Source organism: Balaenoptera physalus (genome assembly GCF_965194825.1).
Source record: "Balaenoptera physalus genome assembly, chromosome: 2".
NCBI classification, from domain to species: domain Eukaryota; kingdom Metazoa; phylum Chordata; class Mammalia; order Artiodactyla; family Balaenopteridae; genus Balaenoptera; species Balaenoptera physalus.
Genome location: NC_138883.1, coordinates 53,175,579 through 53,193,706, shown reverse-complemented (window position 1 = coordinate 53,193,706; position 18,128 = coordinate 53,175,579). Strand labels below are relative to the sequence as shown.

At 36.3% G+C, this 18,128-nt stretch overlaps 1 protein-coding gene across 4 annotated transcripts in view; it reads right to left on the bottom strand.

Moving 5' to 3' along the window:
* MDGA2 (MAM domain containing glycosylphosphatidylinositol anchor 2) overlaps positions 1-18,128 on the bottom strand; it is an 809,247-nt gene that overhangs the window by 20,268 nt on the left and 770,851 nt on the right. The window lies entirely within an intron of this gene.

The window sequence follows — 18,128 nt, the reverse complement described above, 5'->3', positions numbered from 1 at the left end:
AAAAGAGAGTTAACAGATGTGATTAAGAATTTTGAGATGGGAAGATTATTCCAAATAACCTGAGTGGGTCCTAAATATTATCACATATATCTTTCTTTCTAAGATGGAGGGAGAAGGAGATTTGATACAGGAGAGAAGGTCATGTGAAAGACAGATAAGCTGCAACATTGCTGGTTTTGAAGATGAAGTGAGGAGCCACAAGCTGAATACAGTTAGTCTCTAGAAGCTAGAAAAGACAAGTAGACAGATTCTCCCCTAGAGCCTTCATAAGGGAGCAGCCCTGCTGACATCTTTGTTTTTGTTTTGTTTTTTAATTAATTTTTATTGGAGTATAGTTGCTTTACAATGTTGTGTTAGTTTCTACTGTACAGAAAAATGAATCAGCTATACATATACACATATTCCCTTTTTTTTTGGATTTCCTTCCCATTTAGGTCACCACAGTACACTAAGTAGAGTTCCCTGTGCTATACAGTATGTTCTCATTAGTTGTCTATTTTATACATAGTATCAATAGTGTATACATGTCAATGCCAATCTACTAATTCCTCCCACCCACCCCCATTTCCCCCTTGGTATCCATTCATCTGTTCTCTATTTCTCCTTTGCAAATAAGATCATCTATATCATATTTCTTGATTCCACAAATATGAGTTAATATATATTTGTTTTTCTCTGACTTACTTCACTCTGTATGACACTCTCTAGGTCCATCCACGTCTCTACAAATGACACAATTTTGTTTCTTCTTATGGCTCAGTAATAGACCATTGTATATATGTACCACATCTTCTTTATCCATTCCTCTGTCAATAGACATTTAGGTTGCTTCCATGTCCTGGCTATTGTAAATAGTGCTGCTATGAACACTGGGGTGTATGTGTCTTTTCAAATTACGGTTTTCTCTGGGTATATGCCCAGGAGTGGGATTGCTGGGTCATATGGTAGTTCTATTTTTCGATTCTTAAGGAACTTCCATACTGTTTTCCATAGTGGCTGTATCAATTTACATTCCCACCAACAGTGCATGAGGGTTCCCTCAGAAGACTGAGGCAAAAGTCTTCTGAGTACTCAACCCTCAGAATGGGAGAAAGTATTTGCAAATGAAGCAACTGACAAAGGATTAATCTCCAAAATTTGCAAGCAGCTCATGCAGCTCAATATCAAAAAAACAAACAGCCCAAACCAAAAATGGGCAGAAGATCTCCCATTCTGAGGGTTGTCTTTTCGTCTCATTTATGGTTTCCTTTGCTGTGCAAAAGCTTTTAAGTTTCATTAGGTCCCATTTGTTTATTTTTGTTTTTATTTCCATTTCTCTAGGAGGTGGATCAAAAAGGATCTTGCTGTGATTTATGTCACAGAGCGTTCTGCCTATGTTTTCCTCTGAGAGTTTTATAGTGTATGGCCTTACATTTAGGTCTTTAATCCATTTTGAGTTTATTTTTGTGTATGGTGTTAGGAAGTGTTCTAATTTCATTCTTTTACATGTAGCTGTCCAGTTTTCCCAGCACCACTTATTGAAGAGGCTGTCTTTTCTCCATTCTATATTCTTGCCTCCTTTATCAAAAATAAGGTGACCATATGTGCATGGGTTTACCTCTGGGCTTTCTATCCTGTACCATTGGTCTATATTTCTGTTTTTGTGCCAATGTCATACTATCTTGATTACTGTAGCTTTGTACTATAGTGTGAAGTCAGGGAGCCTGATTCCTCAAGCTTTATTTTTCTTTCTCAAGACTGCTTTGGCTATTCGGGGTCTTTTGTGTTTCCATACAAATTGTAAAATTTTTTGTTCTAGTTCTGTGAAAAATGCCACTGGTAATTTGATAGGGATTGCACTGAATCTATAGATTGCTTTGGGTAGTAGAGTCGTTTTCACAATATTGATTCTTCCAATCCAAGAACATGGTATATTTCTCCATCTGGTTGTGTTGTCTTTGATTTCTTTCATCAGTATCTTATAGTTTTCTGCATACAGGTCTTTTGTCTCCTCTAGGTAGGTTTATTCCTAGGTATTTTATTCTTTTTGTTGCAATGGTAAATGGGACTGTTTCCTTAATTTCTCTTTCTGATCTTTCATTGTTAGTATAGGAATGAAAGAGATTTCTGTGCATTAATTTCATACCCTGCAACCTTACCAAATTCACTGATTAGCTTTAGTAGTTTTCTGGTAGCATCTTTGGGATTCTCTATGTATAGTATCATGTCATCTGCAAACAGTGACAGTTTTACTTCTTCTTTTCCAATTTGGATTCCTTTTATTTCTTTTTCTTCTCTGATTGCCATGCCTAAGACTTCCAAAACTATATTGAATAATAGTGGCAAGAGTGGACACCCTTGTCTTCTTCCTAATCTTAGAGGAAACACTTTCAGTTTTTCACCATTGAGAATGTTTGCTATGCATTTGTCATATATGGCTTTTATTATATTGAGGTAGGTTCCCTCTTTGCCCACTTTTTGGATAGTTTTTATCATCAATGGATGCTGAAATTTGTCAAAAGCTTTTTCTGCATCTATTGAGATGATCTTATGGTTTTTATTCTTCAGTTTGTTAATATGGTGTATCACATTGATTGATTTGCATATATTGAAGAATCCTTGCAACCCTGGGATAAATTCCACTTGATTATGGTATATGTTCCTTTCAATGTGTTGTTGGATTTGGTTTGATAGTATTTTATTGAGAATTTTTGTGTGTATGTTCATCAGTGATATTGGCCTGTAGTTTTCTTTTTTTGTAATATCTTTGTCTGGTTTTGGCATCAGGGTGATGGTGGTCTTGTAGGACGAGTTTGTGAGTGTTCCTCCCTCTGTAATTTTTTGGAAGAGTTTGAGAAGGATAGGTGTCAGCTCTTCTCTAAATGTTTGATAGAATTCGCCTGTGAAGCCATCTGGTCCTGGACTTTTGTTTGCTGGAAGATTTTTAGTCACAGTTTCAATTTCATTACTTGTGATTGGTTTTTTCAAATTTTCTATTTCTTCCTGGTTCAGTCTTGGAAGTTTGTACTTTTCTAAGAATTTGTCCATTTCTTCCAGGTTGTCCATTTTATTGGCATATAACTGCTTGTAGTAGTCACTTATGATCCTTTGTATTTCTGTGGTGTCAGTTGTAACCTCTCCTTTTTCATTTCTAATTTTATTGATTTCAGTCCTCTCCCTTTTTTTCTTAATGAGTCTGGCTAAAGGTTTTTCAATTTTGTTTATCTGCTCAGAGAACCAGCTATTAGTTTTATTGATCTTTGCTATTGTTTTCTGTTTCTATTTATTTCTGCTCTGCTTTTTATGATTTCTTTCCTGCTACTGACTTCGTGTTTTGTTTGTTCTTCTTTCTCCAGTTGCGTTAGGTGTAATGTTAGGTTGTTTGAGATTTTTCTTGTTTCTTGAGGTAGGGTTTTATTGTTATAAACTTCCTTCTTAGAACTGCTTTTGCTGCATCCCATAGGTTTTGGGTCATCGTGTTTTCATTGTCATTGATTTCTAGGTATTTTTTGATTTCCTCTTTGATTTCGTTAGTGATTTCTTGGTTATTTAGTTGTGTACTGTTTAGCCTCCATGTGTTTGTATTTTTTACAGTTTTTTTTTTTCCTGTAATTGATTTCTAATCTCATAGTGCTGTGGTCGGAAAAGATGCCTAATATGATTTGTTTTCTTAAATTTACCAAGGCTTGATTTGTGACCCAAGATGTGATCTATCCTGGAGAACGTTCTGTGAGCACTTGAGAAGAAAGTGTATTCTGCCACTTTTGGGCGGAATGTCCTATAACTATCAATCAATTTTATTTAGTCTACTGTGTCATTTAAAGCTTGTGTTTCCTTATTTATTTTCTGTCTGGTTGATCTGTCCATTTGTGTAAGTGGTGTGTTAAAGTTCCCCCTATTATTGTGTTACTGTCAATTTCCCCTTTTATGGCTGTTAGCCTTTGCCTTACGTATTGAGGTGTTCCTATGTTGGGTGCATAAGTATTTATAATTGTTATATCTTCTTTTTGGACTGACCTCTTGATCATTATGTAGTGTTCTTCCTTGTCTCTTTAAAGTCTGTCTTATCTGATATGAGTATTGCTACTCTAGCTTTCTTTTGATTTCCATCTGCATGGAATATCTTTTTCCATCCCTCACTTTCAGCTCTATGTGTCCTTAGGTCTGAAGTGGGTCTCTTGTAGACAGCATATATATAGGTCTTGTTTTTGTACCCATTCAGCCAGTCTGTGTCTTTTGGTTGGAGCATTTAATCCACTTACCGTTAAGGTAATTATCGATATGTATGTTCCTATTACCATTTTCTTAATTGTTTTGGGGTTTTTTTGTAGGTTTTTTCCTTTTCTTGTGTTTCCTGCCTAGAGAAGTTCCTTTAGCATTTTTTGTAAAGCTGGATTGGTGGTGCTGAATTCTCTTAACGTTTGCTTGTCTGTAAAGGTTTTAATTTCTCTGTCAAATCTCAATGTGACCCTTGCTGGGTAGAGTAATCTTGGTTGTAGGTTTTTCCCTTTCACCACTTTAAATATGTCCTGCCACTCCCTCTGGCTTGTAAAGTTTCTGCTGAAAGATCAGCTGTTAATCTTACGGGGATTCCCTTGTATGTTATTTGTTGCTTTTCGCTTGCTTTTAATATTTTTTCTTCGTATTTAATTTTTTATAGTTTGATTAATATGTGTCTTGGTGTGTTTCTCCTTGGATTTTTCCTGTATGGGAGTCTCTGTGCTTCCTGGACTTGATTGACTATTTACTTTCCCATGTTAGGGAAATTTTCGACTATTTCAAATATTTCTCAGGCCCTTTCCCTTTCTCTTCTTCTTCTGGGATGCATATAATTTGAATGTTGGTGTGTTTAATGTTGTCCCAGAGGTCTCTGAGACTGTCCTCATTTCTTTTCATTCTTTATTCTTTATTCTGCTCTTTGGCAGTTATTTCCACCATTCTATCTACCAGCTCACTTACCTGTTCTTCTGCCTCAGTTATTCGATTCCGTCTAGTTTAGTTTTCATTTCAGTTACTGTGTTGTTCATCACTGATTGTTTGTTCTTTAGTTCTTCTAGGTCCTTGTTAAACACTTCTTGTATCTTCTCCATCTGTGCCTCCATTCTATTTCCAAGATCTTGGATCATCTTTGCTATCATTACTCTGAATTCTTTTTCAGGTAGATTGCCTATTTCCTCTTCATTTATTTGGTCTTGTGGGATTTTACCTCACTCCTTCATCTGCAACATATTTCTGTGTCATCTCATTTTGTCTAACCTACTGCATTTATGGTCTCCTTTTTGCAGGCTGCAGGGTCGAAATTCCTCGTTTCTGTCATCTGCCCCTTGGTGAGTGAGGTTGGTCCAGGGGCTCATGTACGTTTCCTGGTGGGAGGGACTGTGCTCTGGTGGGTGAGCTGAGTCTTTCCCCTCTGAAGGGCAGGGATACATCAGGTGGTGTGTTTTGGGGTGTCTGTGAGCTTAGTAAGACTTTAGGCAGCCTATCAGCTGATGAGTGGGTCTTTGTTCCTGTCTTGCTGGTTGTTTGGCATGAGGTGTCCAGCACTGGAGCCTACAGGCAGTTGTGCGGGGCCAGGTCCTGGTGTTTATATGCATACCTCCAGGAGCACACACACTGATTAATATTCCCTGGGACCAGGAAGTCTCTGGAGGTCCAGCATCTTCGACTCAGTGCTCCCACTCTGGAGGCCTAGGCCTGACCTCTGGCTGGAGAAACAAGAGCCCTCAAGTTGCACAGGGCAACCAGAGAAAAAAGAAAGAAAACCAAAACAAAAACCAAACAAACAGACAAACAAAACCCAAGACATACCAAAAACAACAGCAAACAGCCAGCAGCAACAAACGCACAGAAAAAAGAAAAAAAGAAAAATTAAAAAAAAAAAATCAAGACAACAAAAGAATTCAAAAATGAGAACAGTCAATAATGACTAAACTAACAAAAGAAAATATGAAAAATAAAACAAAAACAGAAAGCAAACAAAAAAAGTGAAGGAAAAATATATGCATAAAAACAATTAAAAAAAATAAAGATAAAAACAAAGAACAAGAACAAGAAAAAACCCATGAAACAATAAAAAAGTAAAATAAAAATAGAAAAATAAAAAGATATATATTAAAAAATAAAAATAAATAAAAATAAAAATTTTAAATAAAAGATAAAAAATAATAAAAGCAACAACACCAAGAACCGACCAAAATGAAACCAACACAAAAAGAATAACAGTAATAAGAATATTTTCCTGGGGCCTCCTCTGTCAGTGTCCTGGCTCCCACAGTGAGCCAGAGCCAATCCCCACCTCCCCAGGAGGCCTTCTAATACCTCTAGGTAAGTCTGTGGACCCGCTGTGGGCACTGTGGGGCCAGCTCAGACTCTGACCTGGCCCGACTCCCATGTGTACTTGCCCCCAAAGTCCACTGCTGCGAAGGCTAGACTGGTTTCAATTGTGGGAACACTCGTTGTCTATTCAGGTATTCCACAGATGCAGGATTTACCCAGCCAATCTCTGGGATTTAATGTGAGGCTTGTGCAGCTGCACAGAAAAATCTCCATTCCTCTTCCTTAGTTGTACCACCCCTAGGACTCAACTTTGGTTTTGACACCTCTGCATGTGTGCCACCCTCAGGCATCTGTTCCTTGCCCAGGCGAGAGGGAGTGAAAGCAGCAGCTGCTTGGGGCACACTCACTCACTCCGGCTGAGGAGGCATATGGTGGCCACAATTGGGGTGTATGCTAGCTGCCAGTCACGGTGGGGTCTGGCAGGCAGTTGCAACAGACTATGGCATGCTCGCTCTGGTGGGAGCCCCTCCCAGTGCCCACGGAGGCAGGAGCTGGTGGGTGGGGGTGCCTGTCCCCCACCCCCCTCGTGCCTCTCAATGATGGTGCCTTGTTTTCCAGGCATATCACGCTTCCTCTAGGGGCATTCCCAGCCATGCATCCCCTCACTCCCATCCCCTCTGCTCTATCCATGCAGCCAACAGCCCTCCTCTCCCCAGATCTGTTCTTCCAACTCCATACTTTAGCACTCAGCCACAGCCAGCATTGGTGGACTCTTGACCCAGGCAAGGGCACCCAGGGCTGATTCCCAAGGAGGCTTTGGGATGGGCAGCGCTCAGGCCCCCGGAGCCCACATGGGCAGAGGAGACCCTGGCCCAAGGGGTGGGTGGGCCTGTTCAGATGGAAGCCCCTCCCAGTGCCCACAGAGGCTGAAGAAGCTGGCAGGTGGGGAAAGGGGTTATAATGGCAGCTTCACTCCCTTGGCCACCACTCAACAATGACCCCTTGCTTCTACGATGTCCCGGGCTTTTTCCGCAGACTTTCCTGGTTGTGGAGCTCCTTACTCCTGTCCCTTCAGGCTGTCTTTTCACAGCCAACAGCTGTCCCTTCCCTGGGTTCACACTCCAAAACCCACTTTCCAGCACCCAGCCCCCTTCGCAACAGGTGGCTCAAGACCCAGGCCGGAATGTGCAGAGCTGTGGTGTAGACCATGTGTGCAGTTCTTACTTTGTCCTGCCTTCCACAGACCATTCTCTGTGTTCTCCTTTGATCCCTCAAAGGTCCTTTTCTGTCCCAGATGATTTCCCCATTATGAGGGAGTTTTTCCTGAGTGTGGGGACCTCCCCTCACCTTCAGCTTCCCGCCAGAGTTGCTGGCCTCTTTTCCTTTTTCTTTCTTTCATCCTATCTGGTTGTGAGGGGATTTTTCTTGTCCTTTAGGTGTCCGAAGTCTTCAGCTGATGTTCAGCAGGTGCTCTATGAGAACTGTTCCATTTGTAGATGTATTCTTGATGTACTTGTAGGAGTGACAAATTCCACATCCTCCTATTCCACCGTCTTGACTCCTTCTCTATTTTTCTTCAGTGTGAAGACAGCCACGTTGACAAGTCTCAGATGTCCATCCACAGCTATGTGCTGCCCACGCTTTACAAGGGCGACCTGGACCTGCGGGCCCCGCCCTTCAACTCCCTGCAGATGTATATATTCGAGGGGGGCGGCTCAGTCGCTGCGGGGTCATTGAGCTCCCTGCAGTCGGCCACGTCAGTCTCAGAGCAGAGCTTCAACTTCCTCCCTGCTAACGTTTTGATTTTAGCCCCATTATACTCATTTTGAATTTCTGTCCTCTAGAACTTTAAGATAATAAATGTGGTTGTTTTTAGCCACAAAATGTGTGGTAATTTTTGTTAGAGTGGCAACAGAAAACTAATATAGCATGCAATCATTTACTGTCTTGCTCAAAGCTCGACTTGAATTGTTTCATCATCAGTTAGCATCTCGTTTTCAGTCTACTTTTCATCCAAATCTCATTTTTTTTCTTAAAGAATTATTGGAAGATAAAATGAATAGCTTTGTCTCATGATTTGATATATCTCAACAGTTTCATGTCCTGTACATAGTGCTAATAGTAATGATGATAATAATAATACAATATGTTGAACACTTACTCCAGATAAATGAATCCTCTCAACAATCTTTTGAAGTATTTAATATTATTATCCCCATGTTATAGATAAGAAAACTTAGAGTGATTCAGTAATTTGCCTTATGCCATACAGTTAGAAAATAGCAGAGGCAGAATTTGAACCCAGTGAGTTTTAAAATCTCATACCTTAATGCTAGGCAATCATTATTTTAATAAATACGTTATAAAAAGTCAACTTTATTGAGGTATAATTTACATGCAATAAAATTCTCTCATTTTAAATGTACAAGTCAATAACATTTGATCAATATATATTATAGTGTAAGCATGAACTCAGTCAAGATATAGAATATTTCCATCTCACCAGAAAGCTCCCTCACTTTCCTTTGTAGTTAATCTTCACAACCCCTGTTCCTATGCCAGACAATTACTGATCTGACTTCCTTCATTAACTGATGATTATTGCCTTTTCAAGAATATCATATTAATGCAATTATGTAGTAAGTACTTTTTTGTGTGTCTGGCTACTCAGCATCATTTCTGTTATTTATATATATATATATATATATATATATATATATATATATATATATATATATATATATATAAAACTCCTTTAAAGTCTTTATCTGCTAAGTCCAATGTTTAACTTTCTTTGGTTTAGTTTCTATGGACTAATTTTTACTTTTCATTGATTACATATCACATTTCCTATTTCTCTGTCCACTAGTGATTTTTATTGACTAATGGGCATTGGAGATATTATATTTTAGAGACTTTAGCTCTGTAATCTTTCTCAGAAAGCAGCTTTGTTTTAACAGACTATTCAGTTACTGATAAATTATATTGAACTTGTATAGGCTTAGTTTCACACTAACAGTGCAGATCTGCGAAAAACCCAAATTGTTGCCCTAGACTCTGACTTTGTGGGAACTAACCTCCAAATCTGTCTTTACTGCGACTCTTGTTGCAGCTTAGATTTAGGCTCTTTAAGGAAAGGTCTAGAGAAGATATTTCTTCAGGGCATAATTCTAACTACTAAGGAAGAACCTGCCTCGTTTTCTTTGTGCTGCCAGGAGCTTTTACGAGCTCTCTTCACTCTAAAATGGTTTAAACTTCAATATTTCCTACTGTTCTTCTCCCAGGACTCCTTGACTTCCCCATTTGTGTTCTGTTGTCAACTCCATAAACACTGCTATACTGCCCTATTGTAAGCCTTGGGGTTTTCTAGTCTTGCACAAGTACAGCCTAGCCTTCAGGCAAAGACACATGGAAAACCCTCTACAGTCTTTTAAAGTCAACCCTGAATGCATCCCTTCTTTCTGTTACCCTGACTACAGATTCTGTTCCAGCTGCCCAGTACTCTGATCTCTGCCTCCTGAACTCAGTGGGACCTCCACATTCCACTTGAATTTCAGGGCTTTGTGCCAGTGTCAGGAGATTGTCCTCAGTCAGAGAATTGGACTCTTATGGAGATCACCTTATTAGTTTCTCTTTTTTCCATATTTTCATAGATTTCAGTCTTGTCCTGACTCTTTTCTATTTTCTGAAAACAGTTACCTAATATAAAAGATATTTTAATAGTTGTTTATGGCAGCAGGACTTCTCTGGAACCAGTTACTATTGCATGGCTTCAAGATACTCTCATTTTGATAACTTTTACAGATAATCATGTTAATGGTTAAGATACACATACATATGTATCAGATATCTTGCATATTTTATGTTTTTGTTTATGCGAATATTGCACATAAATACTGAAAAGCAGAAAAGACAATATCAAAATCATCATTAAATTGATCAATCAGAGGTAGCTTCCTTAGTATTTTGCTGTATGTTGCTTCAGTTTTTTTTTTAACGTATATCTACATATGTACAATTGTATGGTGTAAAGTAGTTTATCCTTCAGAATTTTAGAGCAATTTTGTCTAATTATGCATAAGACCACGTATATTCATATTATACACAAATGTATAAATATGAATACCCAATTTTTAAACAAAAAAATCTGCATTCTTCACATCATAGCTGTCACTTTCTAGCTGGATGACCTTGACTTGATCTCCTAATCTCTCTGCCTCAATTTCCTCATCAGGTGAGTGATGATGATAATAGTAACTAGCATAAGTTTTTTTGGGAAAATTAAAATGAGTTAAAGTATGTAAACCATAAATTATGTCTCAAACATTATCTTCACTATAGTTTACTATCTATCAAGATATTCAAATAATATTTCTCTATTTCTCTCTCAGTGCAATAGATTACATTAGTACACTTCATGATGTTGAACTATGACTATACTACAGGAATAATTTTACTTGGTATAGGACTACTATTTTCTTATTATGGTTGATTCAATTTGCTAGTATTATATTTAGAAATAATGCATATATATTGTATTTAGAAATAATGCATGTATATATAACTTTATCCAGCTTTCTTGTTTTATCTTTCCACTTTGCAAGATGACTTTTTGTTTCAGAATCTATTATGTCTATCTTTTTCCCCTTCAGTGTAAGAAATAAAATCAGTACCTCCTTGGTACTGATTTATTTTCCATAGTGTAGATTCTGTTTGCCTGTTTCTAATGTCCTCTTTATCCAGCTGTATTATTTATGATGTTACATTCTTCTCTGATCTCATCAAGCTCCCCTTTATTTTAGTCTTTTATCCAGTTCCTTCTTTTCTTGGTCCACTGTTGTAACATTCTTATCTTTATTTGTCTCATAAAGTTCATATTGCAATTTTATTGAAAATATAAAGCATATACTGTACAAATTTGCCTTCCCCTGAACTGTCAGTAATTCTTCTTCAACAATATGTGCTTCTTTTACTGTGTGCATGTTAGCCTCTTTTTATACTGTGGAATCTTTATTCGAGCCTGATTTTCTCTCTCTTTTATTTTCTTCCTCTTTATTCATCTTAAGTAGTACTTAGTAATCTTGTGGCATTTTTCCCAAAACTACTAATGGGGCTTCTTTTATATGCACAGGATGGGTGTGGATTTTGTTAGCTCCTCCTCTAAGATCTAAAGCTGGAGGCCAGGTGAATGTGAGGTTTCACTACTAGATAAAGATTTAACAATCTGAGAATAGTGGAAAAGCATTTGTATCTTGAGCCTTTTAAGAGGTGAACTTTCTGGGGTTTTCCCTCTGTGCTCAGTGAGCCACTATGGCAGGGAGTAGCTTTCTGAATCCATCTTTTTATTTTCTATTTTGGACACTCAATGGGGCTCAGTTTTTCTTGCTTGCTGGTGTTGGTCTCTTGTGCTTCAGAAAGGCAATTTTGTGCCAGAAGGAAAAATCACCACAGCACATATTTCTGTGTGATGTCATTGCATTATATTTTAAAACATTAATCCACAATAGGGAGGGTTCCCAAGGAAATCAAACCCAAATAAAAATAAATTGCATTAAACATTAAATAAAGTGATAATACTTTTTTGAACCTGTTGTCATTGGATTAACAAAGCATTATGTAGCATATACCTTTCAGAAATTATTTGAAGAAATAGCCTGTGTGGGAATTAAATAGGAAAGGACTGCTTGCCTATTCCATGGCCTACCTCTACTATAGCCTCTAGCTGTATCAGTGGTAACTGATTGAGTTGAGCTGTAATAATTTCTACTGATTTCTATTTAAACTGTATTGCTTTTTCAGAAAGGAAAGTATCAGTTATCTTTTTATTTTTATTTTATTTTTTGTATTTCTTAAATGTATCACCTTAGCTTCTTAACCTAGTAGAAGTTCTTCAATAGCTTGCATGTAAAAAAACGAAGCCTGCTCCCTCTAAGCTACCAATGCAGTTCAAGTTGTTCCATACATTAAAAAATTATCAATGGATACTTCAGTAAATGTGAGGTGCTAATGTAAATAGATGGCAGTGAATGAATTACCATTTTATATGGAAGTCTTATTTCTCTTGGGTAGCATGGCCTGTTATTTTGATTAAAGTGACAGGAATCAATCCTGTCATCAAATTAACACATGGAAATTTCTTTTAAATGTTAATAAAATGATTATACACTTTTTAGACTTATTCATTTTAATTAGGCTAACAGCAGTGTTTACTATATGTCTTTCAGAATTTACTTAAAGTAATAAATATATACCTTTGAAATAAAACACATATTAATATATATGACTTACCATTACTATATCAATAATGATAGATTATTATATCTATATTGACTGTATTTTATCTCAGAGAATATGCTTTGCTGTGATCATGTTTACTTTTTCTTAAATAACATTTTCTTTTTACAGATATAATTTCAAACTTGAATTATTACTATTTATATTTATTGAATGTGTACTATGTGAAAAATATTTTTCTTAGGTCTAAAGAGGCCAGGTCTAAATTACCCCAGAGTTTGAGTTAGTTTTTGAATAGATTATATAGCTAGATTTTACTTAAAAAGGCAAGTATTACTTGTTTTATAACAAAAAGACACTAGAAATATAACTGATTGAAATAAGTTCAAATATATTATAATTTAAATGTCTTATTCTTATGTACATAATATTAATTATATTCCATTTTCCAAATCAATGAATACAAATTATTGATTCACTGGTCTATTTTAGAGCTGATGACAAAAATGCTATTAACAGACAAATGATTTTGGAACATTTTTTTATAGCATGTTTCCAGCTTTTAAGTTATAAAAGAGAATTAAGTACCAAAACTTACTTAAACTTATGTCCAGGTCATCTTGGTCAACAAAATTAGAACTTGCAAAACAGAATAAAGCTATTTAAGAGAAGTTAGATTCAACAAAGCTGATTCAACCCGTTATTATAGTATTACAGTAAGAAAATTCCAAAGTGAATATGATGGATTGTGTTAATACTCTTTAAAAGTAACTTTAAATCCTCAGAGGCAGTGTGTTTATGCTTTGGTAAGCACCAGATACCAATAGGTATGAATTTAATCATCCCCAAGGATTTTCAAATGTTATGGAGTGCCATGACACAAGTTTGAAGTTGGTAAGCAAAACTTAACTATCATTTTCTTCTGGGTTTCCTAATTCTTATCTTTCGGTCACCAGTCTTTAAGAGTTAGGTGCCAGAGTTAGAGATAACTTTGTTCATCTCATGCTTAGGGATTACAGTCAGAAAGGCTAAATGAACTAAATGCTGTATTATCTCATGAGCAGTGACCTAAGTTTTGGGGTTATTCATGGCGTTATTCAGTAACACAATTCTTATTTTAATATTATTTCATATAATTGCAGTATAAAATATAATTTGCTTAAATATTATTTATAATTACTGTTACCAAGTTCTCTTCCTTCATTAAGTCCTTAGCATAAACTTACTTTTAATTATTTTACTATAAATATGTGTTTTATATGTTTTAGATAAATAATTTAAATATATGTCCTAAAATGTGTATACTTTTCTTTTTAATAGATACTTGATATTACCAAGTTCATATAAATTAATCTGTAATTTGCTTTACTCCAAAGCCTAGGGAATCACTTGAATATAAATCACATTTTTATTCTAATCAGTAATACAGACTCATTAATTTGAGTTTCAAGATGTGCCAGAATCACCTAGCTCCAGGGAAGAGCAATGTCTATTGATAGGTAATTGGTAACATCATTTGTATTATACACACAGACAAAATGGGAAATTATAAAATCATTCTTTTCTGCTTGAATAGAAACAGCTGCATGCATTCATTGTTATTATTTTCTAAGATATATAATTGCAATGATATCTTAAATAAAAAGTGTCTGTTCACTTTCTCCAGTCATTACCATGCCTTCTTGTATCCAGCTGAATCTCTACATTAGTGTCCAATAAATTTACTAAAACATAGCTTTCTTCAGGCTTTCTATTTCTCTGATATATGCAGAGACCTTATATAGATCTTGTCATTATTTGGTTCTAAAGCCGAGCAGGACCCTGTGGGGCCCTCCCAGGTACAAATCCTTTCCAAGCCCTCCATTTCTTGCTTATAGGAACAAGGCTTCAGTTTCCTAGACCTTTCAGGACTACCAAAGGGCAAATTCCAACAGGTGCTAACCAGAAAAGTGAAGGAATGCAGAAACAAAGGAGGAACAGTCAAGAAACAATAGTGCAATGATGGGGCAGGGTCCTGGTTCCTCCTGAAGAAGTATACATAACGACATCTTCGAATTCTTCTGCAGGAACTAAGGCCCCCACCTAGGTGGAGGATGGTAACATACAGCTGAGCACAAGATTCCTGGAGCACTGCCCTGTTACCTCAGCACCAACCAATCAGAAGAAAGTCTTATACCCTGCATCCCTCACCCCAAATTTTGCCTATAAAAATGCTTCCCTGAAAACCATCAGGGAGTTTGGGCTTTGTAGCTTGACCTGTGTATTCTCCTTGCTTGGCTTTTGCAATAAACCTTTCCCTGATACAAACTCTGACACTTGGGTTTGTTTGGCCTCACTGTGCATAGGGCACACTAACTTGCATTCAGCAACACTTACCTCTTTTAGAGGATGGTTTACATTTCTTTTCTTCCTTAGAAACTTTATTTTAACTCTGCTGTTCTAGGTGTTCTCTCCTTGTTCACCCATGGCATGGGCCTGTCATGCATTTTTGGTGTATATTACTTTTTGGCTTTTATTCAGTAATTTATTACCCTAAATAAATGATAAACTATTTGATGGATAAGAACCTTTTATCCTAATTCTCTTTTATCCTTTATAGTTCCCTAAACACCACTAGGCACATAGCATGTGCAATTCATCCTAGTGAACAGAAATGAGTGAATCTAAGACCTAAGGGTAAAAGTACTCATCATAATAAACCTACACTTCCAATGAAGTTAGTTTAAAAAGGTTGGTACACTGGACGAGAAACAAAAGCATTTAACTTATTTGCTTACCATTAATTCGATTGATGAAATAATACTGTTTATTAATTACACTGAAAATGAGATGTATATTTGAAACATGAGACTTTCTCAGTCACATTATTAATTTTGTTTAAGCATCCTAGCTTCTACTATACATTGTCTGAGGGAATGTAGGGGATCAGAATTTGCCACCCTAAAATATGTCTCTTTGGCATATTAATTGTTTTAAGCTTGTTATTTTCTGAGAAAGAGCAGAAGTGGGAAAGACTCTGAAAACCAAGTAGGAGTTGCCCCTTTGTAAGAAACATGTACATTTATAAGGGAAATCTCCATTTGTAAGTGTGTCTCCCTCTTATACCTGGACACATGTATACATGAGGACAACCAGGTCTCTTGAAACTCTTATCAATAGAGAAGGCAATGACTTAAATCTGCATCACAATCACCCGGTTACTGCGCTTTTCCTGGTAACCTCCCATAGCTGACTCTCCCCACCCTCAACATCCTCTTTTATCTTTAGCTGAGGAGGGTATTCAAGGTGAGGACTTTGGCCATTTTGATGAGTTACTCAGTTTTTCTGGGTCTCTCCCATGTATACATGTTACTAAACTTTGTTTGATTTTCTCCTGTTAATTTATCTCACATCAATTTAATTCTTAGACCAGCCAGAACCCAGAAAACTAGAGGAAAACTTCTTCCTCCTCAACAGGACCATCATCAATGAATAATTAAATAGGAAGAAAATAAACTTAGGGATAGTTGGTGGTTCATAACCAGAGACTTAAAAGGTAAATGTACTACATATTACATATGGTCTTATTAGAGAGTCTGTGACAAGGATCTGTAATAATATTTGGATTATAAGTGGTAATAAATCATGGTTAAAGTCTATCTACCACCCCCTTAAAAAAATACATCTTAATTTAACATAGCAGTTTACTGAATGAATGTCTTCTTTCTATTTCATTGTTTTCACACTGATGACATTGGCATTATCAGTATTAATGACAAACAAGACTTCACTGAAAGCATTATATAATTCTTAACAGAAAGAGTGGCTTAATACCAATCATTAACAAACAGCCCACTGTCGGTAGCTATTCTCTAATATTCAAATGTAGAATACTAAATAACCTTATCTATTCTCTCAGCCACCAGGGAATTGTCTTTTTCAAGGACCATAATTCCGAGAAATTATCAAGATTTAAGTATCTTAAAATTACATATTTATTTTGCTGAGATTCTTCTACAGTCAATGTAATTAAGACTCTAAAATAATGGCACCTTAATATTTTTTTTCAGGCTCAAATCGACTCTCACATGGTATTTAATGCCAAGGGGGGAAAAATATATGAGTAGATTTTCTGTTTTACAAATATATCTGAGATATAAGCAAAAATGTTGATTTAAAAAAATACTAATCAGAAGAAATATGATCTTTGACTAAAATAAGAATAAAAATCAGACTCCTAAAATCATGCAAAAGATTGTCACCTTTGCTTTCTCTACACCTTGTATAAAAACATTTAAGTCCCCTTTTAAAAATCTTTGAATGTCAGCACTGAGAAAGCTTTAATCCAGCTCTTGCTAAAGGATAACCTGAGATATCTTATGAAGAGAAACTTAATTGAGGTTAATTTCAGATTCATTAAATTTTATTTCTACCTTTTGTTAGATCATCATAAGGTAACATATCTGGATCATAATATTTCAGCTGAAAACCCAAATTTTATTCTTTAATGTATTATGGCCTTTCAGTATATACAATTTTTATTTGTACATGTTTTATGTTTTTTCTAAAAATACTACACGAAGATATTGCTAAGAGTATAGCAATATCTATATAGTATAGCAATATCTATATTGCTTATAGATACTGAGTACTTTTACAAAATACTAAGTACTTTCATAAAGATAAATTTCCCTTTAATTAATTAAGAAATATGTGACACTTTTGTTTTCCTCTACACTTTAGCTGCCAGATAACTTAAATTCAAATTCAAGTTAAGTCAGTGATTAACTTCTATTTTTTTTCCAACCTAGCCTATAAGGTCTTGGTGAAACTACCTTCTGGTTTCAGTCTAAACTCATACTTTCATTTCCCTCATGTTGTCATTCTTCTACCACACTCAGAAGCTAAAGTATCTATTTTTGGATGATTTTTTAAAAATCTATTGAGCATCTGTTTTTTCCAGAGGATCAAATATAAATAAATCATGCTATTGCTCTCAAGGAGCTTACAGTCTAACAGAGGTCAGGGTGACAAACATTATGACAAAGATGTGCACCAGGTGTTATGAGAACAGAAGGAGCAGGGAGGATGGGGAGGAATTTTAGCAGATGTCTTTGAGTTGGATTTTGAAGGAAGAATATGAGTAACCTAGATGATTAAAGAGGAGAAAAAGTACTACTTCTACCATATGTTTTAAAAAAATATTCATTTACTTAATAAATATTTATGGAGTGGTCAAATAAACATTTACATTTGCAGGGTACCATGTGATGGGAAGAATCATTGTTTCTGCTCTTCCCAAGCATACAGTTCAAGCAGGACAAAAAACAGAGTCTGTAAAGAAGCCCCAGATACAGCACAGATTGATTTGGAGAACTTCAGGTGTAACTGGAATGAACCATGGAGCTGCCCCAAGGAGATGTCAGAAAAGCATGTATCCTTGAGGCCCTAACATTACTAGTTTTAGAGAATGATCTTTAGCCCCAGAAACTAGGGGCCAAAGAGACAGCAAGGAAGGCAGTTAGCAGACTAATTCAGTACAATACACAAGAAGGGATGGAGAGTCGAACTGAGCATTATATCCTTAAATACATTTCAAAACGCTGAGAATTGATGTCCTGATCTCCAACCTCTCCAACTCTCTCTATATCCCTGATCAG